A 12,006-nucleotide genomic window follows, 5' to 3' on the forward strand; every position below is an offset into this window, starting at 1 on the left:
TGGTGGCTCAGGAGGTGGACTGTGAGGAAGAGCTCTCTCCAATTACCAGAACAATGGTAATTAGCTTGGACAATTAACAGACTGGTTTCCGCTGGGATCTTGATTTGGAGAGTAGAGAAACTGGACAGTCAAGAGAAGAAGAGGAGAGAAGATATCAAGAAACAAGAGAAAGGAGAAAAAGAGATGTGCACACCCACAGGGATTGACGGAATGAACAGGCATTGGTGGGTAAGGACCTGTGGACAGCTAGAAAAGTATATTCAAGTTATGGAGCTGCTTAGCCTGTTTCAGAAACTTACTTTAGAGATTTAGAACAGTAGTTTCAGTTCAATGCAGGCATGAACTAAAGGACAGAGTTTAGTTCTAATATGTGTTTCTCCTTTTATTTAAGGCCTCTCAGTCTTGGTTTTCTTAAGGACTTGTTCTTGGCTTACTTTTCTTTTCTATTCATCATATTTTCTTAGTGATTTAATTTTGTCTTGGGTTTTAAGCTTACCTTTTCACTAAGACTTTGCAAATATATGGTTCCACCCCTAACCTCTCTTCTGAGCTCCAGATTCAAATATCCCCCTGCCTATTTGATCTCTCCATTTGCAGGTACCACTAACACTCAGGTTGAATATGTCTAAAATGGAATCTTTGAGTCCCATTCTAAAAAAAAAATGCCACCATCTTCTTACCAATAATGCCAGAAATCTGGGAGACAGTCCCGCTGCTCCCTTTACCTCACTCCACATTCACTGCCGAGCTATAACTGGGTTCAGCCTATCTCCCCATCTCTTCTTCTACCACATGAGGTCAAACCAATGTCCTCACCTGGGATGCCATAATCGCTTAACTGGTCTCTCTACTTTCATTTTTGTCTCCATACTTCACCCATATGCAATATCCTGTGCTATATTTTAAGAGATAACAATAGCCACTACCACCACCACTAACACATACATATGACTTAATAGATCCACACACTTTCCACATGTTATCTCATTTTGATTAGGCTAAGCCATATCATTCCCTTGCTTATAACTCTGTCATGCACTTCTATGGCATTTAGGATAAATATAAAAGTAAAATCCTACGTGAATAAGCCACTGTATGCTTTTCCAATCTAAACTCCTCAACCTCCCTCTTGCTACCTCTCAAGTCATGCAAGTCTATCAATTTCCAGAACATGTTGAGTTCTTCCAGAGGAAGCTTCTTTGTGCCCAGTGTTTCCTCTGTCAGGAGTCTTATTCTCCAGACGCTTTTTCTTGCTGTTTTCTTTCATTTTCTTAGTCTAGCTCAGTGATGGCGAACCAATGACACACGTGTCAGAGGTGACACGCGAACTCATTTTTTTGGTTGATTTTTCTTTGTTAAATGGCATTTAAATATCCTATCTAATAACAGAGAAACATGGTAATTAACCGTAACTTCGCTACCGTTCCCATTGGCTAATCAGCGAGATATGCAAATTAACTGCCAACCAAGATGGCGGCCGGCAGCCAGGCAGCTGAAGCGAACATGAGGCTTGCTTGCTCCAGCGATAGAGGAAGCCAAGGTTCCCCGCCTGCCGCAGCCCAGCTCTGAGCTCCGGATGCAACAATGTTGCAATTATAGAACCTAAACAAACCCCGGGTACCTGCTTTCAGCCGGCAGCGGGCTCAGAGCTTAGAGCGCCAGTGATGGTAACAGAGTTTCAATTATAGAATCTAAACAAACCCAGATACCTGCTTACAGCCAGCCACTGCCTCAGAGCTGGAGCCGGGCCTCAGCTCCAGTGACAGCTATAGAAGGTAAATAAATCCCAGAATTAAAAAAAAAAAAAAAAAAGAGGCTGGGAGCTTCAGTCACCCTCCAGCCTGAAAACAGCCCTCAGCCCCTCACCCAGGCTGGCCAGGCACCCCAGTGGGGACCCCCACCCTGAAGGGGGTGTGACCAGCTGCAAACAGCCATCAGCCCGTCATCCAGGCTGGCCAGGCGCCCCAGTGGGGACCCCCACCCTGATCCGGGACACCCTTCAGGGCAAACCAGCCGGCCCCCACCCATGCACCAAGCCTCTATCCTATATAGTAAAAGGGTAATATGAAAACTGACCCTAACAGCAGAAAGACTGGGAATGACTGGTCACTATGACATACACTGACCACCAGGGGGCAGATGCTCAATGCAGGAGCTGCCCTCTGGTGGTCAGTGCGCTCTCACAGGGGGGATCTCTGCTCAGCCACAAGCCAGGCTGATGGCTGCCAGTACAGCCGTGGTGGTGGGAGCCTCTCCTGCCTCCTCAGCAGTGCTAAGGATGTCTGACTGCAGCTTAGGTCTATCCCCGCTGGTAAATGGACATCCCCCGAGGGCTGCCGGGCTGCCAGAGGGATGTCTGATTGCCATCTTAGGCCCAATCCCCCAGGGAGCAGGCCTAAGCCAGCAAGTGGTCATTCCCTGAAGGGTCCCAGACTGCGAGAGGGCACAGGCTGGGCTGAGGGACCCCCTACCCCCGAGTGCACAAATTTTTGTGCACCAGGACTCTAGTATAAAATAAATATCAAAAATATACATTTTTGTTTTACTATGGTTGCAAATATCAAAAAATTTCTATATGTGACATGGCACCAGAGTTAAGTTAGGGTTTTCAAAATGCTGACATGCCGAGCTCAAAAGGTTCGCCATCACTGGTCTAGCTTCATTATTACTTCCTTCTACAAGCATGCCCTGACCACTCCATCTGAAACAGCCCTCCCTTACTCTCAGTTACATACTCTGGTTTACTTATTTCATGGTTCAAGTCATACTCAGTAACATGTCATTATCTGAATGTATGTGTGTGTCTCCCACAGTAGAATGTACACATGGTGAATACAGAATTTTGTCTATATTGTTCTCTCTTGCCCCCCTGACTTCTTAGAGCACAGTGCCTGTCACCTAGTAGGTGCTTAGTGAATATTTATTCACACTTATTTCATTGACTCAACAGTCAATGAAATAAGTGTGTATAAGAATTAGTCAAGGTAGACCAAGAGCTATAGAAACTATTCCCAAATTTCAGTGGCTTAAGGGCTTAACACAAACATAGATTTATTCATGGCTCACATAACAATCCAAAGAAGGTCAGTATGGATTGTAGAAACTCTATCATCTTTAGGAAATGCCACCCAGCTGGCAGATTGGGGGAGGGGGGAGAGAGAGAGAGAGAGAGAGAGAGAGAGAGAGAGAGAGAGAAGGAGAGAGAGACAGTCTCTTTGATTCTCCAAGCAGAAGTGGCATGTGTCACTTATGATCACATTCTAACATCCAAACCAGTCACATAGCTTCAAATAGGGGGTATGGAGAGATCACTCAGCCCTATGTCCACGGAAAGACCACAGCTTTGCTGAGCATCCCGTCAGTCTCCTCCTGCTCAGTAACATGGCCATGTGACTGCTCAGGTTTGCATCCTCTAGCTCCATCAAGATGTGGATCTCCATGATATCAGGGGCCCTGCTTCTGTCCTCTGCTTACAACTTAGGCCAAACATGCACAATGCTTCTATTATAAACCTAGTAAGTTCTGTTGATTAATTAATCAAATGACTATAACAAGAGTTAATATGTACTCAGCTTTCTGACAAAGCAAAAAAAATCTGGACTAATCAATATACTTGGGTCTAAATTACTTCCTTTAATAAATTCTACTTGCTATGTAACACTGAGGAAGTAAATTTGCCCGAGCCTGAACCTCATTTTCTTTTCTACTGAAGGGTTCTTATATTAGCTGTATTCCTCAACAAATTAATGGACTCCAATGACTTAAAGCATGTTTTTAAGTATTCCAGACTATGCAATTCCAAAGTATCCCTGGAACAAAAGCTGAAAAACTATTTTTATATAATGCCCATTATTTATACAAAACAATAGTGATTCAACTTTGCATAAGGGTGTATTAGAAACAAAATAAATAACTCAAATATAAAATTAAACATGTGTTTTAACGCTGAAATTCTATTATTTTATATGTGCTCATATATAAAAAATTTTAAGGCAAGTTTTGCTTCATTTAAAATAAATTTGATGGAAGTTCTCACTGTCCCTTTCCCAATAACAATGACTGTGTTCATACTCTACCTTTTAGTCTGAGAAGGGTTCTAAATACTGAATTAAATTATTTTCTATTAAAACAACATTGCTTAACTGATTTATTCTTATTAGCATTTCTGATATCCTACCTAATAAAATAGTGATATGCAAATTAGCCATCACTCCATCACTCTGTCACAAAGATGACGGCGGCCACAGAGCTGGAGCAAGCAGGAAGCTTGGGTTGCCCCTGGCAATGGAGGAAGCCAAGCTTCCCACCTGCCCTGGCCGGTACTGGGCTCCACTCAAGGCTACAAAGTTTCAATTATAGAAGATAAATAAATCCCAGAAAAATAAGAGAAGAAAAAAAGGAGAGTCTGGGAGCTTGGGTTGCCGGGGGCGGGGGGGGGGGGTGGCCAGCCTGCAAACACCCATCAGCCTCTCACCCAGGCTGGGCAAGGCACCCCAGCAGGACCCCCCACCCTCGAGAGGCTTGTGGCCAGTCTGAAAATTGCCCTCTATCTCTCACCCAGGTGTGGCAGGCACACCAGCGGGACCCCAACCCTGATCTGGGACACCTTCAGGGCTAACCAGCCGGCCCCCACCATACACCAGGCCTCTATCCTATATAATAAAAGGGTAATATGCAAATTGACCCTAACAGCAGAATGACTGGGAATGACTGGTCACTATGACACACACTGACCACCAGGGGGCAGACGCTCAATGCAGGAGATGCCCCCCGGTGGTCAGTGTGCTCCCACAGGGAGAGCTCTGCTCAGCCACAAGCCAGGCTGATGGCTGCCAGCACAGTGGCATCATTTACATGAAAGGCTCCAGGTAAAGACAAAAATATGTGATTCCCAAATTTTAGATCCTGATCTACAATATATTTCTAACATGCTTGATAAGTATTCCTGAAAGGTTTTATACTAGAAAAATAACATAGATCCACATAGTAATTTTTTAATCTTATTATTTAGAGGACATTCACGTTACTTCATTTGATCCTTACCAAAAGCCTGAGTTATTTGGCATGTATGGGTAGTACAATTTTCCCCATATCCATTTTACAAATTAGGAAAATTTTGCTCAGAGGGAATAAATGTTTGCTCTATATTTTAGCATGGGACTGTGAGTTAGCTATTCTTGTAAAACACCCTAAAACACCCTAAAACTTAGTAGCTTAAAAATATATATTTTGCTGCCCTGGTCCAGTGACTCAGTTGGTTGGAGCATGGTCCCATGCACCAAAAGGATGCAGGTTTCTTTCCCAATCAGGGCACATACCTAGGTTGGGGTTCAATTCCTGGTCGGGATGCGTAAGTGAGGCAACTGATGGATGTTTCTCTCTCCCTCTCTCCTTTCCTCTCTCTAAAACCAATAAACATATCCTCAGATGAGGATAAAATATGTATTTTTTAGTCTTGGCACTGCTAGTGGTTCTTCTCAGCTTTGCTGGGATTACTCATATGTCTGCAGTCACTTACAGGTAGGCTAGGAGGCACTACAAAAAATGTAGTCATATATGTACTTTTTTATGTTGCTGCCTACAACAGTAGTCATGGTTTTATAACTGATGAGTATTCCATTACATATGACTATATCAAAATAGGTTTATCCATTTGTCTGTTGATTGGCATTTGGGTCGTTTCCAACTTATGCCATTATAAATAAAAATAAAACTACGACGAACATTTGTGTGCATGCCTTCATATGAATGTATGCTTTCTTTTCTTGTGGATAAACCATACAGTAAATGTAAGTTTAACTTTTTAAATTTATTTATGTTAAATGGTTCCCTATAAGACCACCAGCATCTTTCCCAACTTGTTCTGGTCTTTTAAAAACATTACACAAAATGGCTTACAGTACTAATTGGGTTTTAATTAGTATCTTCCTAATGATGTTGAGCATCTTTTTATTTGCTTATGTGCCATTCATATATTATCTTCGGTGCAGTGCATATTTATATGCTTTTTGGCTTATTAGTCCTACGTTGTACATTGAAGTTTCAGACTCTTTATATAATCTAAATGAAGTACTTTGTGAGATCATTGTTTTCAAGATATCTGACATTACTTGTTTCTCCCAGTCTGTGGCTTGCTTTTTCATTTTTATAACAATGACTTTGAAACACTAAAATTTTAAATTCTGTTAAAGAGCAAGTTGTTTTTTTCTCTCTATAGTCTTTCTCACTATTTATACCCTATTATAAGAAATCTTTGCCAAATGCAAGGTCACTTTGATTTGCTCCTATGTTTTCTTTCAGAGATATTCTACTTAGAGCTCTTAAACATATCTGAAATCTATTTGAGTTCATTATTGAACATTGTGTGAGATTTTAAAACCACCCACATCAATAATTACATTTATTTTAGTTTATACAGTAATTTCCAAATAAAAGCCAGAGTATCAGACTGGATAAAACCATAAGAATGAACTCTACAAAAAAGGAACTTTAAATATAAAAACAGAGTAAACAAGTAGAAAAAAAGAGACATGATGTAATTAAGGGATATGTAAACATGAAACAAAATAGAGTTTAGGACTAAAATTATTACCAAAGATAAAAAGGAGTATTTCATAGTATCAACAAGACATGACATTCTAAACACATGTACACCTACTGACAGGGTTTTAAAATATAGTAAGCAAAACTTGATGTAACTAAAAGAAGCAATAGACAAATATGCAAGTATAGTAAGATCTTTCAACACCTCCTCTCAGTAACTGATAAAAAAGTAGAGAGCCTGACCGGTTTGGCTCAGCGGATAGAGTGTCAGCCTGCGGACTGAAGGGTCCCAGGTTCGATTCCGGTCAAGGGCATGTACCTTGGTTGCGGGCACATCCCCAGTGGGGGGTGTGCAGGAGGCAGCTGATCAATGTTTCTCTCTCATTGGTGTTTCTAACTCTCTATCCCTCTCCCTTCCTCTCTGTAAAAAATCAATAAAATATATTAAAAAATAAAAATAAACACCAATGTTGGTGTTATCTTTAAAAAAATAGAGAAAAAATAAGAGAGTGCTTAAAAAACTTAAACATCATCAAATAGATAAGTAAACAGAAAATAAATACAAGAATACTTGAACAATATCAACAAAATTGAGCTAATTTATATATCTAAGACACTGCACTCAACAGTGGCAAAATTTACTCTGTCTCTTCAGGTGCACATGGGATTTCATATGATATGACATAATATAGATCTTAATAAATTCCAAAAATATTGAAATCTTACAGAGAGTATGTTTTCTGCCACAACATATCAAATTAAGAATCAATAAAAATGAGATATTCTTTGAAAAGTACCAAACATATGGAAACTTAGAAAACAAAACATCTTAAATAACCAATACTGGTAGATCAAAAGCTACCAATATGTCAAAAGATTTTATCCTGGAAATTAGAAAAATGTTTGAACTTAATGTAAACAATAACACAAGTTATCAACACTTGTGGAATGTAGCTAAAGTTGTGCTTACAAAAGAATTTATAACTTTAATATTATATTAGAAATACAAAAGGTTAAATTTGATGATTTAAATCTCCAATTTGATAACCTATGAAAATAGGTACAAGGCAGTTAAAATGGTGATACAAATAAGAATTGGTAAATTAAAAACACAAGGATAAACAAAATACATAATATCTTATCTTTTTGATGACAGCCATCCTGGCAAGTGTGTGATAATATTTCATTGTGGTTTTGGTTTGCATTCTTAGGGATAATCTTAAAATATTTGCCAGATCTCTACACAGAAAACTGAAAACATTTGCTAAATTAAATTAAATAAGACTAATAAAAAAGAGATACCTATGTGCTCAACATTGTTATTTCTCATATACTACTGAAGGATAATTTCACTGAAGAGATTTCTAGTTGTGTTTTTCTTTCTTTTTTGTGTTTTCTTTTTATTCCTTTTAATACTTTAAATATTCCCCTCCACTCTCTTCTTGCTTGAATGATTTCTGACAAAAAAAACAAAACATAACAACAAACACCTGATGTAATTTCTCTTCTCTTATAGGTAAGATGCTCTTGTTTTCACACCTTTGGCTCTTTCAATATTTTCTTTGGCTTTTGCAGTATGAATTTGAAATACCTAGTTTTGTTTTGTTTTTAAATTAGATTGTTTGATTCTCTCTAGCTCCCAGGATTATAAATTGATGTCTGTTATTAAGCTTGGAAAATTCTTGGTTATTTTTAGTTCAGATATTTGTTCTGCTTCTTTCTATTTTCTTTTCTTTCATTATGCCTGTGTTGCAACTTTCCCAATGATCTCACAGTTCATGGATATTTAGTTTTATTTTTTTATTCTGTCTTCTCTTATTACAATTCAGAAAGTTCTTATTGACATATCTTCAAGTTCACTGCTTCTTTTCTCAGCTCTGTCCTGTATACTGCTTAGACCATTAAAATAATTCTCCATTATGTTATGTTTTTATTATTAACACTAGAGGCCCGGTGCAAGAATTCGTGCACCAGTGGGGTCCCTTGGCCTGGCCTGAGGGATCAGGCTAAAACCAGCTCTCCTATATCCCCCAAGGGGTCCTGGATTGCGAGAGGGCACAGGCCAGGCCGAGGGACCTCACCAGTGCACAATAGGTGCCAGGTAGGGACTCGGGAGGTTGGCCAGCTGGGGAGGGACTGCGGGAGGGCTCCAGGGCGTGACCTGACTGTATTGCTCAGTCCTGATCAGCCGGACCCCAGCAGCAAGCTAACCTACCGGTAGGAGCATCTGCCTCCCTGGTGGTCAGTGCACGTCATAGCAAGCGGTTGAGCAGCCTTAGCATATCATTAGCATATTACGCTTCAATTGGTTGAATGGACGACCAGACGCATGGACACTTAGCATATTAGGCTTTCATTATATAGGATTTCTTTATGTTTCTTCGAGTTTTCATTTCTCTGCTTATATTGTCCATGTTTTTCATGCTATCTGCTTTTTCTATTACAGACCTTAACATATTAATCATGTTACTTTAAATTCACTACCTGATAATTCCACAAACTGTCCCATATCTGAATCCGATGTCTTCTTTGTTTCTCCAGTCTATGGTTTTTCTTTCCTTCCTTTTTAGCATGCCTTGTAACTTTTTGCCAGAAGCCCAGTATGATGTACTAGATAATAAGAACTGAGATAGTCTTTTAGTGTGAGGATTTATGCTAATCTGAATAGGTGTTGCCCATGTTTTGTGTTAGCTTAATTGTAAGTACAAGAGAATTGTTTATTCTAGTTTCAGATTTTTCCCCTTGCTTTCTTTGGGTTTCCCTAAGAAATCCTTCTTAAGTACAGTCTGTATCTTGCTGTTCTCTTTGTTAAAATTTACTGTTACTTTATTGAGCTCTGTTGATGTGGGGGTAAGATATGGAGGAAGGAAATCCCTTTATAATCAATGAATGAACCTCAGTTTCTTAATGGGCTTTATCCTGGGCTATAATCTTCACAAGTCTGTCTTTCTTTCTGTCTTTTTTTGTAATTCAGAAAACAAATGTTAATTATAGTAAAACATACATAATATATACCATTTTAACCACTGTTACATGTATAGTTCAATGGCATTAAGTATATTCACTTTATTATACAACCATCACTACCATTCAACACCAGAAAGTTTTCATCTTCCCCAACAGAAACTTTGTACCCATTAAACAACAATTGCTACCTCTAAACACTGCTCTTGTGGCATCCCGTAAGTTCTGGTATCATGTGTTTGTGTTTTTATTTTCATTTGACTAAAAATATTTTTCAAGGTCCCTTGTGATTTCTAGTTTGAACCACTGGTTGTTTAAGACTGTTTTCCATATATTCTGATTGGTGTTTCAGGCTTCTAAGGATATATTCCTAGAAGTGGGATCACTGGGTCAAATGGCAGGTCTATTTTTAATTTTTTGAGGAAATTCTACACTGTTTTCCATGGTGGCTGTAATCCCACCAGCAGTGTACTAGGGTTCCTTTTTTCTACATCCTCGCCAGCACTTGTTGTTTGTTGACTTACTGATAGTAGCCATTCTGGCAGGTGTGAGGTGGTACTGTTCTTGTTCTGCTAATGATTTCTAGTTCCATTCTACTATGATAAAAATGATACTTTGTTTGATTTCCATTTTTCAAAAATTTATTGACTGGTATGTGGCCTAACAGATGATCCATCCTGAATAATATTCTGTGTACACTTGTGAAATATTTATAGTTGGAGTATTTCTTATACGTCTGTTAGGTCCAATTGGCCATAATGTTCATTCCTCCGTTTCTTTATTGATCTTCTATCTCAGTTTTCTGACCCACTAGTATAAGTGTGGTATTGATGTTCTCTACTATTATTGTAGAAGTGTGTATTTCTGCCTTTAATTCTGTCTATGTTTGCTTCATGTATTTAGAAGATCTGATGTTTGCTGCATACATGTTTATGACTTGTGATAATTTGACCTATTTTATCAGTATATAAATCCCCTTCTTGGTTTCTTGGAAGTTTTTGTGACTTAAAATCTATTTTGTCAGATATTAGTATAGCCATCCTTGTTCTCCTTTGTCTACTACATGCATAGAATGTTTTCTAGGTAAATTGGTTTTATTTTCTTAGTAAATTGACATTATTTATAACTATAAGGATGGCCTTTGTCTTTGTTTTTTTTTTACTTAAGGTCTATTGTTTAAGATACTGGTATAGTCATCCTTGTTTTCTTTCTACTAGTTGCATAGCTTATCTTTTTCATTCTTTCACTTATAAGCTATGTATGTCCTTAGATCAAAATTCCTGGGATGGTGGGTGGGGGTTGGTTAGAAGGGGTCAATGGGGGCAAAGAGGGGATATATGTAATACTTTCAACAATAAAGATTTTTTTAAGATAATAAATAAAATGGGGGGAAAGCAAGTCTCTTGTAGACGGCACATAGTTGGATCTTTTTAAAAAAATTATTCTGCTAATCTGAAACTTAGGGAAGTTTATTCTATTTGAAGTATTTGCTGATGGGGGGGTTTATATTTGCCATGTTTTCTATGTCTCATAGTTTTTGTATCCTCATTTGCTCCATTACTACCTTCCTTTGTGTTTAATTTTTTTTGTAATGATATTTTGCTTTATTTCACATTTTCTTCTGTATATATCCTGTAGATTTTTTTTCTTTGTGTTCATCATGGAGGCTACATATAATATTCTAAAGTTATAACAATATGTTTTAATGGCTACCAACTAAACTCCATTGGCATATTAAAAATTATATGTTTAAGCAACACCCCCTCCCCTTTATGTTATCGATACAGTGCTCTCCTCCCAAGTCAGAAGGAGCTCTGGAGACTTAGTTTCCCTCGGAGGGCAGGCCTTTGTTCAGGAGAATGTTCTGTCCATATTTCAAAATGATAAAATTTTCCCTGGGGATGTATCAAAACGGTTACTTGTTTCCCCTTGTTCCTGAAATGGAAGGGTATTGTCCTCATTTCTTCACCATAAGAAGTGGGTGGGGTGACTGAAGGTAAAAGCCCTCCCCCTTATTTCTGGGTCCCCATGTGTTTTTAACTCTCTACCTAGCCCAGGCTCAGCCTTCATCAATTTGTCAGTAACTATTTAAGTGTCCAGTGACTCCTGTTCCGTGTAAAATAATCTTGGCACTGATATTCAGCATTTGCCTGTCTCTCCAGATTTGGGGGTGGCAGTCTGCCCTGACATCGATCCTCTGATGGATCTAAGGAAAATCATTGATTTTCAGCTTCTTTTCTTCTTGTGAGGATGGAAATAGAAATTTCTAAGATCTTTTAATGTCAGAGATAAAACCAGAAATTGGATATGCTTTTTATTTTTAAATATAATAGTGACTTTTTTGTATATAGATGATACCTTCTGTCTTGAATTCATTTTGCCTTTTGTATGAATGCTTATTCAAATTATTAAGACTCATAAATGGTAAGCATTGTGATTAAAATCATATTAAAAGATAGAAAGTATCTGAAATCATACTCTAAGACTTAGAAAACTTCA

This window comes from Myotis lucifugus, unplaced genomic scaffold (assembly GCF_000147115.1).
Source record: "Myotis lucifugus unplaced genomic scaffold, Myoluc2.0 scaffold_8, whole genome shotgun sequence".
NCBI classification, from domain to species: Eukaryota; Metazoa; Chordata; class Mammalia; order Chiroptera; family Vespertilionidae; genus Myotis; species Myotis lucifugus.